This window comes from Acomys minous, assembly GCF_964271855.1.
Source record: "Acomys minous genome assembly, chromosome: 18".
NCBI classification, from domain to species: Eukaryota; Metazoa; Chordata; class Mammalia; order Rodentia; family Muridae; genus Acomys; species Acomys minous.
Window position 1 is genome coordinate 4,266,252 of NC_140501.1, and position 17,570 is coordinate 4,283,821.

The window sequence follows — 17,570 nt, forward strand, 5'->3', positions numbered from 1 at the left end:
TAAACATCATCTGCTCTCTCACAAGTCTTTTTCTCATCCCCCACATGTGATCTAAGCAAGAGACATGTTTATCTCGCCTTTGGTCTCACAGACTTCTCATGTACTACATTAGAAGCCCTGACTTGCCTCTCCATGGCGGCCGTATAGCCTGGAGTCGTGACCAGCCGTCCACTCGGGACCTCCCAGCGTTCTTCTACCTCTCTTCTGTTCTCTTCAGTACCGGCCTAGCCGCTGGACTATCTCTAGCATGTAGCTGCATATAAGTTGTTATTTTTTCACTTTTTGAAATTTCTCATTTAACTTATGAGCTCCATCATAATGTTTTCCAGGATAAGAGGTGAGTGATCAAGTAGAACCCACAAAAAATGGCTTTTTAAAAAAAAAAACTTGGACATTCTAAACCCCTTTCTTTCATCTGAATTTTCATTCTTTCTTATGTCAAAGATCTATCAGAGAAAAGCCAACTTATCTATCTATCTATCTATCTATCTATCTATCTATCTATGTGCATGTACATGTATATATATGTATAAATATACCTTATTCACTTATATATGTGTGTGTTGTGTCTATGTGTCTATGTGTTTATATATATATAATATAATTTCTTTGGTCATTTTCTTTCTTCCCACCAAAGTACAGGGAAATAAATAATTTTTCTTCCTGGTGCAGATTAGTCCACTATATCTGTGGCTTTATGTTGTTATTTTTGAGACCTGACTCCAACACTTAATCCCACTTTCTTCAATTTTTTACATTTTTATTACCCTGGATAAATTGACCTCAGCTCTGGAGCATGCATGATTTTCCATTATCCCTACAGCGCCTCGCTTAATTCACGTTCTGTCACCGTGTTACCTGACCTGGTTCCCACGGGAACGAGCAAACACTGATGACGGCCTGCCCTCCACCGCCCTGCTGACCGAACATAATCACAAAGATCCGAGCTAAATTCAATTCAAAGGGTTAGTTTTATTTTCCAAAGTATAAGGTTCTGAACTCACTGGGCTAGGGGTTGAATTTTGAACTGAGTCCCCCTCCCCCTCAGAAGGCAGATAACGATACATACTTTCCAGGCTACAGTGGGACCCTCGAGACCTTGCCTCTTACAGACACCCATGAACGAGCAGAGGGCAGGCTGCACGCACCATGAAGAAGCTCACTTTGTTTGCCCGACTATGAGAGGCAAGGTACTCAAGTCCGGCTGTACCTGAGAAAACCCAGAAGAGGTACAGAGAACCTGGGGACACAATATTACTCCTTTTTTGATTGTGTGTGCCTCACAGAAATGTCCAGAATCACAAAATTAGAGAAGTGTGAAAAATGATGTGGTCGCCCAAACACATGCTCCCAGCGACTGATGTCCTGCCATCCTCGTGGTCATCTGCCTCTTCATTTGTCAGTGTATTCCGATTTTTCAAGAATATTTAAGGGCATGTTCTGGACAACATACAGTTTTACCTATAGATAGTGGTAGACATTGGGCAAGATTGTGTAGACCTGTAATCCCGGCACCTTTAATTTCAGGTAGAGGCAGATGGATCTCTGATGGGAACTAAACTTGGGTCTCCTGGAAAGCAGAAAGTTTTCTTAGCCACTGTGGCCTGTCCAAACCCTCTTAAATTTCCTTTAAGGAGTTCCTCAAGTCTAACCTGGACTACACAGATAGTTCCTGGCCATGCAGGGCTACATAGAGATACCTGCCTCAATAAAAAAGTAAATAAATAATTAAAATAAGAAAACTGGTAGCAGAAGAAAATTACCTAGCATGCGTGAGGCCCTGGGTTCTATTTCAAGACCACAAAAAGTCCTTAATTTTATTTACTACTAATCCATATTTCTTTTTTGTTTGTCTGTTTTATTTGTTTGAGACAGTTTCTCTGTGTAGCCTTGGCTGTTCTGGACTTCCTTTGTAGACCAGGCTGGCTTCAAACTCACAGTGATCCACCTGCCTCTGCCTCCCAAGTGCTGGGATTACAGGTACAGACCACCACTCCCAGCCAATAATCCATATTTCAATCAAAAGTGTATTTTACATCTCTCCAACTCAAATAAAATTAAGGATATGAACAAGCTCTACAGATTCTGGCATGTATGTATGTATGTATGTATGTATGTATGTATGTATGTATACATATGTTTTTTTGTGTGTGCATGCATATCTCTGTGCCTGTTTGTGTGTTTGTGCCATATATGTGTGTACACTTGCATGTGTGTGTCTCTCTGTGTATGCGTGTGTGTGTGTGTTTCACAAATGTGGTGAAGAATGCCCAGAGAACAAACGATGTCCAGTCTCCTGAGGCAGGAGTTGCAGGCAGTTGTGAGATACCTGACTTGGGAACTAAACTCGGGTCTCCCGGAAAGCAGAAAGTTTTCTTAGCCACTGTGGCCTGTCCAAACCCTCTTAAATTTCCTTTAAGCAGTTCCTCGCTGTGTGCTTTCCTAGGGCTGGAGAGAAGGCTCAGTGTTTAACGAGATTCCCACTCTTGCGTAGGACTCAGATTTGGTTCCCAGCACCAACATGGTGGCTCAAAACCACGTGCACTTCTCATTCTAGGGGATCTGACAGTCTCTTCTGGCTTTCCCAGGCTCTTCAGGAAGATGAACTCACACAAGCACACACACAAATAAGTAAACGAACAGTTTCTTCTCCCCTTATAGCTACTTATTTAATAAAGATATAAAATTGCAGTCCTGCAGAAAACTCCACCTTCCGTATCTGACTGCTTTTTATTCCATGTCTCTCGGTTCCTTTCACTTGTCATTTAGAACACAGAGTTTGAGGTTGGATGCGGCGTGGTCTCTTTCTTATCGCTTTCCTTCCCACTCTCCCGTTCTTTGTTTTTCATTTGCAGGAATACTTATCCATCACAGCTGTGCGGCCTGACTGCCAGCTGAGCAGAGAGACTCAGGCTGTATTACGCTAAGGTTTCTGGCCTCCATTCCATTGCCTTTATTGATTTTTGCCAACTTTTATTGATCGTTTATTATTGTTTGATCCACTAGGTGACTTTAAAGTGCCGAACAGCTTCTTGCTTCTATTAGACATAGTTTTTCTATAAAGAAAACCTCTGATTAAATGTGTTTTATTTTGCTCTTTACATGCTTCCCCCCAACTGTATTTAGCTACCATTTGTTTTGGGAAAGCACAAGGAAAGAGGAAAGAAAGGAGACAGGGACTCTGTCGCCGAGGACTTATTCAGTGAGAGGAAGCAGTGACAGGAAGATTTGGCATCTTCCCCTTTGGGCCACGTTCTTGCTCCTCTTGGGTTAGTTGCTTATGACCCCACGAAGGGCAACCGCTGCCTTTCTGGTTCACACATCCTCAAGGCCACCTCAGTCTATTTCTTTTCTTTTTTTTTTTTTTTGCATCCTCTTCACCGAGCAAACTCCGTTTTAAAGTTCCTCCCCATGGCTCTGAGGAGCAGAACAAGACATCAATTAACTCCAAAGCCATGAAGTTCCAGAGCCTAAGCACCATCCAGTTCCAACTTGTCGGATATGAAATGAAACTAAGTGTTGTGACATTAGTGACATAAACATGTTTGGAGGATAAGAGATTCTTCCAACATTGAGATCGTGGAAGGAAAACACATCATACTATGCACTGATAATGTTTTTAAAACTCTATATCTCATATTTATTTCCTTATTTTTCCTTTAAAAAGGACCTAGCTACATTGATACAAGTTGCAGCTAAGTATTTTCCATCTCTCATCCAGTTTTATATCATATTTGTTGCTTGTTGAAGGACCCAATTACTAACTGCACAGTGATGCCCCCATCTGAGAGCTGTGGCGGAAAGCAGGGAGTTAGGAGAAAGTTACCAAGACAAATGAAAGAAGCAAATGGGCAGAAGGACTGGAAATCCCTGCGCATCAGGGTTACCTGCAAAGGACAGAGCATGTGCAAAAAAGGAAAAACATGCATTGTAAAACATGGGAGAAGGCAGCAGTGTATTGAGGATCTGTAAATGTTCATGAATTTGTGAGCCAGGAGCTTCTGAGCCTTGGACTTGTCTCAGCTTCCTGGACCACTTCTGTCCTGGGGAGTGTTCTTCTCCGTCTTTACAAACCATCCCTATCTCTACATTATCCATGTATTTTTGCTCTAATATTGTTAGCTGAGGACACAAGAATTTAAGATCTCAGCGTGAGCCGCTGGAGTGGAACCCGTGCTTATAGCAAGTCAACTAACTGCCTTGACAGCCCAAGTTCTCTTTGTCCTCTTGAGCATAAGTGAAGGCTCAGGGCCAACAGGGCAACTGAAGAGAGGCAGCGGTGCGGATTGGAGACTCCAAAACAAAAACAAAGCAAAGAAAATTAAAAAAAAATATAAAAACAAACAAACAGTGCAAGGGAGAGAAGATATGGCCACCAACAAAAGATAGTAATTAACACCGTCTGTGAAATGCTTGGAGCAGATCGGGAGTTAGGACAAAAGATGTGCGGTAACTTTGGGTTCCTGAGCAGGGGAGATGGGCCCTGCAGGTGCCCTCTGCTGACTGATTGCACATGCGCAGATGGTGCCTGTCTGTCCCAGGGACCTCAGGCCTCCTGGCAACTTCTGCCCATCAGTTCTGGTTGACATTTAGAAGGGCATTTTAGAAGCTGGTAGTAGATGGTGGTGATATTATTTCGGAACTTTGCGTCAGAGGAACCACTCTGGCTTGTATTGTTTGTGTGCAATTCAATTCGGGGTTTTAGAGGGACGGAGCTCTTTGGTAAATGCTCTCTGCTGACCGTTTTCAGGGCCGCTCTGCCTCTTCCTTTTATCTCTGTGATTATCACATCTTTGTTTTTTCATTTTCGTTTTTGTTTTGTTTTTCGAGACAGGGTTTCTCTGTGTAGCCTTGACTGTCCTGGTCTCACTTTTGTAGACCAGGCTGGCCTTGAACTCACAGCAATCCGCTTGCCTCTGCCTCCCAAGTGCTGGGGCTGGGATTAAAGGCGTGCGCCACCACTGACTGACGGTGATTATCATATCTTACGGCATATGTGTGTATACCATACTTAACAACTTATACCTGAAAATGATCATTCACAGTACATTAACACTTTACAACTATTCTTTGGGTAATCACAGAAGGTTGGAACCTTTAAAAATCCAAACACAAGAGCAGGAACTGTTGCTCAGTTTGTATGGTGGCTCTTTCCATCACAGGGTGAAAGCACAGAAAAAGGGGTAGGCTGCGTGCCTAGAATGCACCAGCTTTAACTTCTAGTCAGGTGGTGTTAAAATTCCCACTGTGCGCAAAGTACTGTGGAACACCTCAGAGGGAGATGCGACCTACAGTAAGACACAGAGCACTGCATCATTCATGCTGAGTGTCTGCACATCAGCAGTCAGAGGACCGTCTACCCAGCTCCCTTTGCCACGGTGCTCCAACATGAATCTGCCCTCAAAGGGAGATTGCAGCAACATCCTGGTTTATCCAAGCCCTTCTCATCAATAGGCAAGAAGTGTGTGTCTCAGTTGTGCTCAGAAACAGCAGGGCTGCTGCTTGTACATGACTGGCTGTCCCACTGAACTGTTAAACTTATGCAAGAGATGAACAATAAAGGAGTATTTAGAATTATACATGTGGCATTAACCCATAATTAGAAGCAGTATGGTCAAATTGTGACGGGAAGTCTACACGTGTACCACAGGCAATACTCAAGCAAGGGCTCCCTGCCCCTTGCCCAGTTTGCCTGCTGCAGTGAAAGCTTAACTAGCAGTGCTAGGATTCCCCTTTAAATTTCAAGGCACACAATGACAGCTAATATTAGGGACTTCAAAGTAGGGTGGTGTGCCAGGTGTGCTGGCACATGCTTGTAATCCCAGATCTCTAGGAGGCAGAGGCAGGCAGATCTCAGGAATTTCAAGGCCAGCTTGGTCTACAAAACATGTCCAGGACAGCTAAGGGTACACAGAGAAACCCTGTTTCAGGGGAACACGGAGAGGGGGAAGGAGGCAGGTGCTAAAGTTGTTACTCAAATTTTAGTCATTCATGAAAACAGTGCGAAGGTCCAGCTTTTCTCTTTCTTCAACAATGTAGTTTAAAGTTCACTTCTTTTCTTATTCTTTTTCTTATTTCAGTAGTATACAGTACTTAGCACGCAGGACTGGTGTTACCACTGTTCCAACGCTGTGTGTCCCCTGCCCCTCATGTAATAATAAACATCTCCAGTATATGGTCACATTTATATTCCTGGCTTATGGCAAAATCCTGGGAAATATCACTCATGGAGCCACAACAAAGTTGAGCCACTGCTAGAACTGGAGTAGCTGCATGTAATCCCAAATTTTAACTTGACCAATTCCTGCATCTGGAAAATTCACACTTAAATGGAGTCACTGTATTGCTTCTGAGGATAGAGGGAAAGAAAGATACTTCTGTTTCAGGTAACCTCCTAGAGTAAGTCTACTGTAAACCCTTCCAGCTGGAAACAACGAGAAGATCTAAGTAAAATATTTTTATAAATACACATAAAGATGCTCACTGAGCTGGTGAAAAGTGAAGTAATCCATGAAGGGAATAGCAAAGGCAGGAACTCAGACGTCAGCAGGAAGTAGAAACAGTGTTCTTTCCCCCCAGCAAGATCAACAAAATTCCACTAACAGAAAATTAGTTACTTTTAGCCTAAATTTTGGCATGTGTTGTTATGCAAAGGGTGGTCATATATCCTGAATCATCTAGGATGGCTTTTGTCAGTGCTACTTTCCCTGGCGCAAGTTATCAATGGGATACATACTTATGCCCAGGTGCCTAGAATGATGTCTGCCCACCCTGGGCAAGGGGCAGGGTGCAGCCCACAAAGGTGAGGATTCCAGCAGGAAACTCAGCGTGCAAGTGGGCTGTACCCTCCCAAGTGGGGTGAGTGAGAAACAAAGCCTCAAGCTGAAAGGTTAGGTATAAAAGACTTGCCATTGGCTTTGACATTGGTTAGAGGGAAAATGAATTTTTCCCTGGGAAATCATAGCATGAAGCTTGCATGTGAACATGCTGTTACTTCATGTCAAGAATCAAACTTCAAGTGGAAAACAGAGTTTAAAGTGATTTCTGGAAGAGTTCTACCACCAGGTAAATGCAGAAGCCTGTGCAAGGAGACCTCTTCAACCAAACACAACCTTAAGCCATGTCTCAAGAATCGGAGAGGTAGCTCAGTTGATAGAGTTCTTGCTTAATATGTACATAAACTCCTGGCTTTGAGTTTTAGCTCTGGATAAACAGGGGATGCTGTAACCCCGCTCAAGAGGTGCAGGCGGGAGGATGAGAAACTCAAAGCCATGCCAAGTTATGCGTGGTACAGCACACCTGTGGCACCATCACTCAGGAGAATGAGGAAAGGGATGACTTTGAGTTTGAGGCCAGCTTGGCTATCTACACAGAAAGAAACAAGGTCTTGGCCAGCCTGGGCTACATTGCATGTCATAAAAAATAACACAAAGAATATCAACTGAAAGGCCTAGTGAGAGAAAGAGCAGGAGTTGAGGGAGTGTTAGTGCTGCCCATAGAGCATCCCAGAAACAGGAAAAACTGTAGAGCAGGAGCCCTGCAGCGCTGAAGTGATGGAACAGAAGCTTGAATAAATGAGCAAATACAATAAGGCTTACCCTATAAGCATATACAGGGGGAGGAAATCCCCCTCAGGAACAGTCATAGGGGAGGGGAGTAAGGGGAAAATGGAAGGGAGGGAAGAATGGGAGGATACAAGGGATGGGTTAACCATTGAGATGTAACAAGAATAAATTAATAAAAAAAAAAAAGAAAAAAAACAGTAAGGCTTTCAAATGATAAGTAATCTAAAAAAACAGATTTATAGAAACAAATATAATAAATAGAAATAAAATTTAATAGCTCAGTAGAACAGATTTAACATAGCAAACAAAGAATTAATGAGCTGAAAGGAAGATCAGTAAAGGCTGTCGGAAATGCTCTTAAAATTAAGGAAGAAAATAAGAGCCGTGGGCAAGAAGAGCTACAGCGCAGAGAACGAGAGCAGCCAGTACACATACGAGCAGATTTTTAGGTGATGTGAGAGAAAACAGGGCTAGGAGTGGCGGTTTCTTTTCTGCTGCAGTGAGGAGATAGTGTAACAAAGCAACTTAAGTGAGAAAGGGCTTCCTTTGTCTAACAGTTCCAGGTTGCACAGTAGCAGGATCTTGAAGGGTGTGGCCACATCCCATCAACAATCAAGAACGGGAGCAATGAATTATGCATGCTTGTACTCAACTTACTGCCCTATTCACAATCAACTGGCCAGGGAATGGTGCCACTCAAGTGGGCAGGTATCCTCATATCAATTATTATAATCAAGATAGTTATCAATTAGCATAGCTGGAAGATCATGTCCCCAGTGATCAGGTGATCATTGTGGTGAGGTAAGGATGTAAGACGTCACCTGCAGGCTCATGGTTTTTGAATACTTGGCCTCTATGTGTTGATGTTGTTGGGATGGTTACAGGACCTTTAGGCAGTGGATGTGGGCCACAGGTGTCGGCCTTCAGGTTTTAAAGTCTAGCCTCACATCCTGTTCCCTCTCTACTTTCTTATACTTCCTGTCTTTTATGTCATGGAATATACGATCCCATTGAACCATGAGCCAGGATGTACCTTTCCTAACTTAAATTGTTTTAGATGCTTTACACAGCAACAAGATATACCTAGCATTTGAAGAAATACATGTCTAATAATTTTTCAGAATTGTTGAAAGCTCCCAGGGTTCCAAGTTCAAAGCCCAATAAATATATATGGACTAACTCAGAACAAACGGACAACTGAATACTTCAGCTACAGCTCCACACCTGTAAAGATGGATATACAGCCAACCAAGGACAAGCGACCAAGATATTATGGGTGAGTGTGTACAACAATGAAGGTGGATTTTCAAACCTAAAACTGTTCCATAAGATAGTACAGTAGTCTTTTTAAAGTAATGACAGAAAAGTATTTATTCACCTAGAATTCCATCTCCATAAAAGAGTTTCTTTCACAAAGTAAAACAAAATGATCACCATGCAAACTTCTAAAGTGCAAAATTCCCAAGACTGTATTTTAGGGAAAATAATGACACTTAAGTCAAATAGACATCTCCGAGATAAGAAAAATGTTGAGTGCCAGAATTTTTCCGTTTATCTAGGTAAGTGTAAGCAAATATGGACTACATGAAGCAATTTGGCCATGTCTACGTGGTAGGTTTAAAATACAAGTTGAATGGAAATCTCACAACTGTCAGAGTTACCTGGGAGAAGTGACATGGGAATTAGAGTAAGATTTTCCTATTGTTTTCAAGGATAATCATGTCCAGAAACTTCAGGGGTGGTAAGTTTCAGTGTGTAAAATATCAAGCATTTTTTAAACTCCAAAAGAGCAGACTTGAGGAAGTGGACAGCGCATAAGGCCAACAGCAGGAAGGAGTAGTCCGAGCCTGGAGAGTTAGTCATCCACAGCGATCTTCAGGTGGGAAGGTGAGCATGACTACTTATTGTTTTAATAGACAAGCAAAGACATAAGCTAGAAAAAAAAAGAACATTTTGTTACGAAAGTATCCATGAGAACCTTCACAAACCAAGAATTATGATAATTGCACCTGAAAGCTGTAAAAGATGAATAAATGACTAACCAGTAAAAGCTAGCTGTTGGTCTAAATGAAACCAAGAAAAGAGAAGAAGAGGCATAGAAGTGGAACGCACAGAAACCAAAGGTAAGACGGAGTGTTAACTGCAAATATATCACTAATTACAATAAATGGAAAAGGAATACATAGTCTGCCTCAAAAATGGCTTCAAACTACTCTTTGAGTACAGATTTACATACATTTGTGGATCTTGTCTGTGGACTGTTGACACATTTAAAATGTAAAACATCTAACTTATAAGGGAAAGTATTTGCTCACATCGGAAGTTGGCAAACATTTTCAAGGCATCACTCTGTTTGCTCCAGGGGTGCTTGCATTACATAGCACTGCAAGGCTTTGGAATTTTGTGGCGCTATCTGACTAATGTTATGCACTGATAAAAATCAGGGTGGTCCCTCTTTCTTTTGTGGTACTGGGAATTAAACACAGCACTTTATGCAAGGTAGGCATCCACCACCAATCTTACTAATCTGCCTAGCCAAGTCTTGAATTCTCCATCTCTCTGCCTCAGCCTCCTGAATAGCTAGGGTCACAGGCCTGTACGAGGAGGCCTGGCTCTTGTTTTATGTGTGTGTCCGTTAATTGTACAACTTCTTTTGTAAAGCTCATCTAATTGTGGTAACAAATGACTTTTCCATCTTTTGTCACCAAGTCAAAGTGCTAATGATGTATTTCTTTGAAGAGAAAACCATTTTAATTTTGATGCATTTTAATTAGCAGGTACGGTTTATGTTTCTTATGCACTTAAGAAATCAGTGGTTACAAAGATTTCCCCCCTGTTTTCTTCTAAAATGTCTAGGTTTAGACCTTATGCTTAATTAAGCTTAATTGGATCTTACATTTAATGATCTGTTTTCAGTAAATTTTTATATATGGCATAAGATAAGGGTCAAGGGTCCTTATTTAGCACGTAGGAATCAAGTTGTTAAGGCAAAAGCTAAGGAACACACTACAGATCCTCACTTAATTACCTAGTGGTCTCTGTAAATAAGTAATTATCTTTCTGGGTCTCTTCACCAGCTCTCTATTCCATTCTGTTTTTAGCATTATTTGTCATATTTGTCTAAGGCTCATACTGACACATTAGGTAGCTTTGTAAAAAAAAGCCTAAAATATTTAAAGATGTTTCCAGATTATTGCTCAAAAAGTTGAGTCCCCTTATATCTCCATATAAGTATTAGAATGACCTTGTTAAACTTTCTAAATGCATTGCTAACATTTTAGCTGAGATCACATCTAATTAATTAGTTAAGAAAGATCAGTTGTGGGGAGAGTGGGGAGGGAGGGTGAGAGGGCTTGGAGAAGCAGGGAAAACTGAAGGCAGGACATCCCTGAGACAGGGTAGACTCCAGGAAGACACGGGGGTGACTCTAGCTGAGGCTCCTAGCAGAGGGGGACATGGAGACTGAGGAGGTCACCTTCTAGCCAGGCAGGACTTAACAGTGGTTGGAGGGGAACACTAAGCCACCTACAAAACCTTTGACCCAAAATTCACCCTGCCTACAAGATGTACAAAGATACAGATGGAGCAGAGACTGAGGGAATGTCAACCAATGCCTGGCCCAACCTGAGACCCACCCCACGGGGGAGAGCCAAGCCCTGACACAATTAACAACACTCTGCTGTTGGCTCTGCCTGTATCCAAGCTTGCCCATTTTTTAGGCAGAATTCTCTCTCTGGTAGAAACAAGGACATTTTGTCTGGGGGCTGGTTTGCCACATTTGAAGCCATCTCCATAAGGAAATTCATTGATGCTCATCATCCTCTTTGAGGTAGGCTGGGTATTGCCAGGAGTTAATCTGTCTTACTGTCAATGAATCCTTAAAATAATAAAACACCTTTAAATACCATATCCCGTATGTCTCTGAGACAGGGCAAGCAAGTCCTCTATAGTTCCCGCCTCACAAATACGCCTGTCAGGTACAGTGGTCCAGAATGCTGAAGATGATGCTCCAACAGTATAGAGTTTTGGGTGACTGTTCAGCTAGCAAACTGTCTGTCATCTTCTCATTTTTGAGCTGCTAACTTGCACTCCCTGTATACTCAGGTAATTAATTTTATTCCTTCTCAAGTCTCTGATGGTGTTGAAGACCAGATAATTTAGTTTTACAATTAAGCTTAGTTGTTTAGGGGTTAAGTTATTTTTAGGTTTAGATAGATATTTTAAGTTGATAAAGATGAGATATGATGATATTGATTTGCATTCAGAATTTTAGATGCACCAAGATAAGAAAAATGTTTTCTTTAAGGCTTCCAAATACAAATAGCCAAAACACTATGAATGTAACATTTATGTAATTCCTGAGTGTTTCATGGTTCTTCTTGCTATAGGTAGTTTATTGCATATATGTGTAATGATATAAATGTGTATATAAAAATATGCAAATAAAAATAAATAAAAGAAAAAAGTGAAGAAACAAAACAAAACAAAATACTCTGCTATGTTTACAGATTGGTATTGTGGTTAATCTACCAGTATGGCCTAATAAACTTTATTTTTAAGCCTATAATTATTATTACAGCAGTATTTTTAACCCGCTAGCAATCAATCAAGACAGAAACCTGTTATATTTTAAAATAGCCTTAGTTAACCTGGGGCAGGGCAGATATTAATCCCCTAAACTACTTCCCATAGTGGGGCAGGTATGGGAAACTTGTCCCAATCCCACGCCATCAGCTTCTAATAATTTCTATCAAACTACCTCCCATTCATAATCCCAAATACTTGCTAATTATCATCACCTGGCCAAATCTCCATACATGGCGGCCACGTGTTTCTCCTTCAGCTAAGCCATGATGCAGCCTGCTTCTCTCCTCTGATCTCCTCTCCTCCCAAGATTCTCTGTCTCCCAAGCCCTGGAATCTTAGCCACGCCTATCCTATTCGCCCCACCTAGGTTGGATGGCCTTTTATTGGTCAAATAGGTTAGGCTCTTAGGCAAAGTACAGGTGGGGCACAGAGAAGGTCAGCAGTAAGTAGCATCAGACTACATCAGACCAACCTCCCACAGACTGGAGCCAAGCAGAGTTGTCCTCTGAGAGGCCCCACCTAGAAGTTGATCGAATAAGATGCTGAGACTCAAAGCTAAGCATCAGGTGGAGCTTGGAGAGTCTTGTGGAAGAGTCAGCAGAGGACAGAAAGACCTGGAAGGCACAGGAGCACAACAGACAAACAGAGTCAATTAACCTCGGCCCAGGGAGGCTCACAGAGGTGGAGGCACCAACCAGAGCTCATGCACGGACTGGAACGAGGCCTCTATACGTATGTAACAGATGGGCAGTTTGATTTCCATATGGGTCCCCTGTAAGTTGAGCAGCTGCTGTCTGTGAAATGTTCTTTGTTGCCTGTTTTCCAATCACTTCCCCCTAACGGGGCTGCCTTGTCTGGCCTCGGTGGATGAGGATGAGCTCTGTCCTGACACACCTGATGTGATGGGGTGAGTTGGGGGGGGGGGCTCCCTTTTCTGAGGAGAAGGGAAGCAGGAGTTGGGGAAGAGTGTGGGGTCCAGAGAAGGGGAGGGAGGGGGCTACGGTCAGGATGTAACATGAATAGATAAATTAAAATTAAACTAAAGAAAAGCAAAAGGCCAGCACCCTTCACAATTTCTAGCCTTCTGATCCAGTGTGTTTTTCTATTGACTGTGCGGTTTTTGGGCCACACCTGCAGAGCCACTCCCCAAGGTTCCATTGGAAATGAGCTCTAGGAATTGTGCCCTCCTGGAGGTGGTGAAGTTTTCACTGTTACCTTCTACTAGGGCCAGTTTGGCTGGTGGTATGAAATTATTTTATCATCCCAGGCTTTTAAAACAACATATTTTGTGCAGCAATGCAATTCCCACAGGAACTTAGTAGATTTCTCATCTCTTTGTTTCCAGTACATTCCATGTGCGAATAACCAGAGCTCTTCTCTCAACATACTTCTAATTTGATTCATACTTTTGCTTTCTGCTCCCCATATCCTGCACACACCTCTTTCAGCATGACACAGATTCCTTAAGGGCACCTCACAGAACTGAGTTGGACAGAAACGACCTTGATTTGACCTTAGCGACAGTCTCGTCCTTCCCCGTGACTGACCACTCCTGAGGTGTCTCTGTTGTTCTAAGTATTTTTTTTCACCCTAACTTTGTGATGTTGGTGTAGAGGCTAGAAATAGTTTTGATAATTGTTTAGTCTCTAAATGTTTGGTATTTCTCCTTCCTTTCCGCCTCAGCTCTCAAGACCACCTCTTCATGCTTGGAGACAGCTCTTTATTCCTTTGGTGTAAGCAGTAAGTAGACTCCAAAGGAGGTTAATGCAGCATGCATGGCTGATGCCTGCAGAGCCCCCTTCTTCACAGCATGAGGTCTGCTTGCAGAATTACAGCAGGCAACGTTTTATGCTGCTGCACAGTAGAACTGCACATTTCTGGATCTCTCTCTCTCTCTCTCCCTCTCCTTCTCTCTCCCTCCCCCTCCCTCCCTCCCTGTCTCTCTCTGTCCAGTCCCAACCACTCTGACAATTTTATGTATTTTAAGAATTTTCTAAGTTATCTTCCCACTTCAATATATTAATTTTCATATTTTTACAGCTAAAGAAACAAAGCACCTGCCCACCCCCACCTTGCATATTTATGGACAAGGGTTGAGAGGGAAACACATGCTTCTCGTGTAGATCCTACAGCACTTACATTCATGTCCTGTGCTCAAGCAGTAGCCACACGGCCCCTCCCTCGTAGGTGCCAGGAGGGGTTAGCTGCACCAGCTGCTGACTGGCTGCTTCTCACAGCGCTGTCATCTGCAGTATGGGTGCAGCGGTGCAGCGGTGCAGCGGTGCAGCGGTGCAACGGGGAGGGTCCTGGGGACTGGTTTTCTTGGCTGTGAACACAATCACATGGTAACACATTAGATGACAGGAGACATTATCTGTAAGAATCTGGTAAGGCTTTTTTCCCCCTAAGAAGCCACAAGTAAATATCCACAAATTCAGCTGCATAAAAATATTAATTTTATATTCATCAAAATATACCACAAAAAGAATAGAAAGATCTCAAGCCGGCCATATAGTTGTAGAAAATATAAGGGTTTCTTACAACTGAGTAAAGAACCAATGAGGTTCAGAAGAAAGCATAAGTAAAAACCATCAAGAAAAAGAAAATAAGGAAAGAGAGAGAGAGAAAAAAAGAAATCCTTCTCAGGCTTATCCAAAGTGAAAGAAGTGCAAAACAGAACCAAGGAGAAAAAACGGTAATACAAAGAGCTGGGGGCTGGGGGTAGGGGTGAGGGAGGGGTGGGGGAGGGGTGGGGGAGGGACAGGGGCAGGGGATGTCATAGTGAAGGGAATGCATGCAACTAGCAGGACATATTAGTATTAGCTCATATGGATACACGGCATTTATTTTCTTATTACCTTCATCACACACACACACACATACACACACACACACACACACACACACACACACACACACACCTATACCTATACCATGATGTGGTCAGTTCCACAAGTAATATTTTAATTGTAAAGCAATGACTGTAGAAAAGTTGGGTGTTTTTTATTCTCCCTCTCCCCCCTCCTCCTTGCCCCTCCCCCACCCTCCCCCTCCATCCTGGCCAATACAGGGTTTCTCTATTGTAGCTCTGGCTGTCTTTGAACTACCTCCGTGGACTAGCCTGGCATCAAGCTCCTGGAGATCCCTCAGCCTCTCTGTGTTTGTTTGTTTGTTTGTTTGTTTGTTTGTTTTGGAGGGGTCAAACCAACTCTGACCTAGAGACCATTGGTGACTTCAGGTGCTGCTTCATTTCCGCATCCTGTGCAACTTTGTCCCAATCCTGTGTCTCTTAGGAGCGATGGGCATCTCATCACAGATCAGTGTGAAGTGCAGCTCTGAATGTGCCCACACCATCGTTTTAATCCTTGCCGTGTTGCCAAGAGGGGTTGGGAGTGCAGAGCCACACAATCTTCTCTCCCCCACCACCCAGCCCTCTGGAGGAAGCACATACCTTCTGTTTGTGTCAGAGGGTTAATTAACAAGGGCTGATGTCACTTTCAATAATTACTAGAAATCCAAAATACACAGAAGGCACCAGCAGGGCCTGGCAGCTGCACCAAAGTGAGTGTGCCCCGACATGCAGAGCAGCTGTTTCCTCTCCGTGTGTGCTTCCCGAAATCACCTTGGGTTTTGGAAACTATAAGGATCAATGGATTCCTATCGAGCTCATAGCACATGAAGGGGGAAAACGCGTTACAAGTACGCCATGTCCACCTCCCTGTGGCTTCTGTCACTGGCATGACTGTTTCTATTTTCCCATAGGAATTCATATATAAGACTCCTCTCCAAGAGTCAAAATGTAAGGCAAAACCAAGCAAACAAACAAACAAACCAACCCCCCCCAACCCCAAACCAGAGCCTTTCCTGCTGTCTTTCTGATGGAAATGATCTCTTTTTGTAAAGAGGTATAAAGCAGAGCTGAAAAGGAACAGACCTCCAAGCAGGACATGTTGGGGACCGCGGGGAAGAGGATGGAAGAACAAAGCCTGGCTGTGCGCCTGCCTTTTAGGAACTGGAATCCCCTTTGTCATCAGAGGCTCTCCAGAAGTTCCGAGTATCGCAGCAAGAATTCTTCCTGTTTCCCCCTCAGGCAAAAGTTGCTCCCCATTGCACATTATCAGGACTCAAAAAGCCAAACCCAGAATGACCACTAGAGGGCACTGAAGACCTTACTAGGAATACAAGTACCTGTGCTGAGCATCACTCCCTCAGGGATAGGAGCTTGAAGCATCTTGGACGCAGCTGGGAAGGGCAAGAGGGTATAAGCTTTATACGTGCTCTCGCTCTGAAATGTATCTCTCCATCTGGCATAGGAACCAGACATGCAGGATTAGTGAACGTATATATTTGCCCACAGATGTGAATTGATTCCTCACTTAATATACAACTTAGGTTGGTCCACAGTCATCAAGTCTTTTATATGGTTGTTGTTGTTTAAATCTTTACTCATTAAAGTTCTTCATGAAAAGCCATCTGGAGCTGGCAAGGCAGCTTAACTTGTAAATGTGCTTGCCATCAACCTGACAACTTGAGTTCTACACATGGTGAAAGGGCAGACTGACTCCAGCAAGCTGACCTACACGTGTGTGGTGTAGAATGGGTGGGCACACATATACACAGTACTAAGTCTGTAAACAAGTAAACATATAGTCTGCTTAGTAACCCTTAAAGACAGTTTAAGACCCCCCACCCCACTTTTTGAACTTGCTTTGCTTGGGACAGAATCCAAGGAAGTGAAAAGAGGTGGTGAGGTGTCCTGTTTTGAGGTTTGGTTAGAGAGTAGCCACATCCTGGTTTCATGGGGCCTCTGATGGCCTGGCCTGGCTGGGATGTGAGTTAAGGAATCCCTGTGGTGTGCTAGTCTGGTCAGTTTCTGGCTCTTGTTTGCACTGACACAAAGGGTTGTTATTGTGTGGTGTTTGCCTTGAATTTTGTGTGTTCTCTTTTCAGAGAAACGCACATGAGCCTTAGAGAACAGTTGCATTTTGGGTAGAATCCAGCTGCATGATGGGAATGGATTTCTGGAAAAGTTACAAGTCTCTTTGCTGGAAACATTTCCCTCTGTGTCTGCTGAAGTATAAAACACCTCCATATGACCAAAATCGCGGTGAACTACTACTGAACTCTAATAAGCATCAGTGCATGAAGAGAAAAATAACCTACCCTGAGGCTGCACCTGCCTGGGAAAAAGGCAGGGCAGAGCACGTGCGCCACAAAGGAGAAGCCGAGGGAAGTTTCTGTTTATTCTAACTCACAGTCATTAACTTCAAATGTGTAGGAAGAACAGAAGTCAAGAGAGAACTTGTCAAGAAAGAATAGGAAATTATCTTGTGAGTTATTTGGTTAAATGGAGTTTGTGACAAATTAGAAGCAAAAACAAGACTGAAAACTGAACTAGAGGAGGCAGCCCATTTTCATG

The 17,570-nt window shown here is 43.0% G+C and overlaps 1 long non-coding RNA gene across 3 annotated transcripts in view; it reads right to left on the reverse strand.

Annotated features, from left to right (window-relative positions):
* The window catches only part of LOC311588939, a 30,610-nt gene extending 14,474 nt beyond the window's left edge, over positions 1–16,136 (reverse strand). The window contains exons 1-3 of one of the 3 annotated variants that reach the window (XR_014776366.1): positions 16,086–16,136; positions 14,291–14,477; positions 9,049–9,498 (exon numbers count right to left, since the gene is read on the reverse strand). This is a non-coding gene — a long non-coding RNA (uncharacterized lncRNA). Of the gene's footprint in view, positions 1–9,048; positions 9,499–12,723; positions 12,766–14,290; positions 14,478–16,085 lie in introns of those variants that run through there. The other 2 variants (XR_014776367.1, XR_014776365.1) reach the window with 2 other exon arrangements.
* Between the last annotated feature and the right edge of the window lie 1,434 nt (positions 16,137–17,570).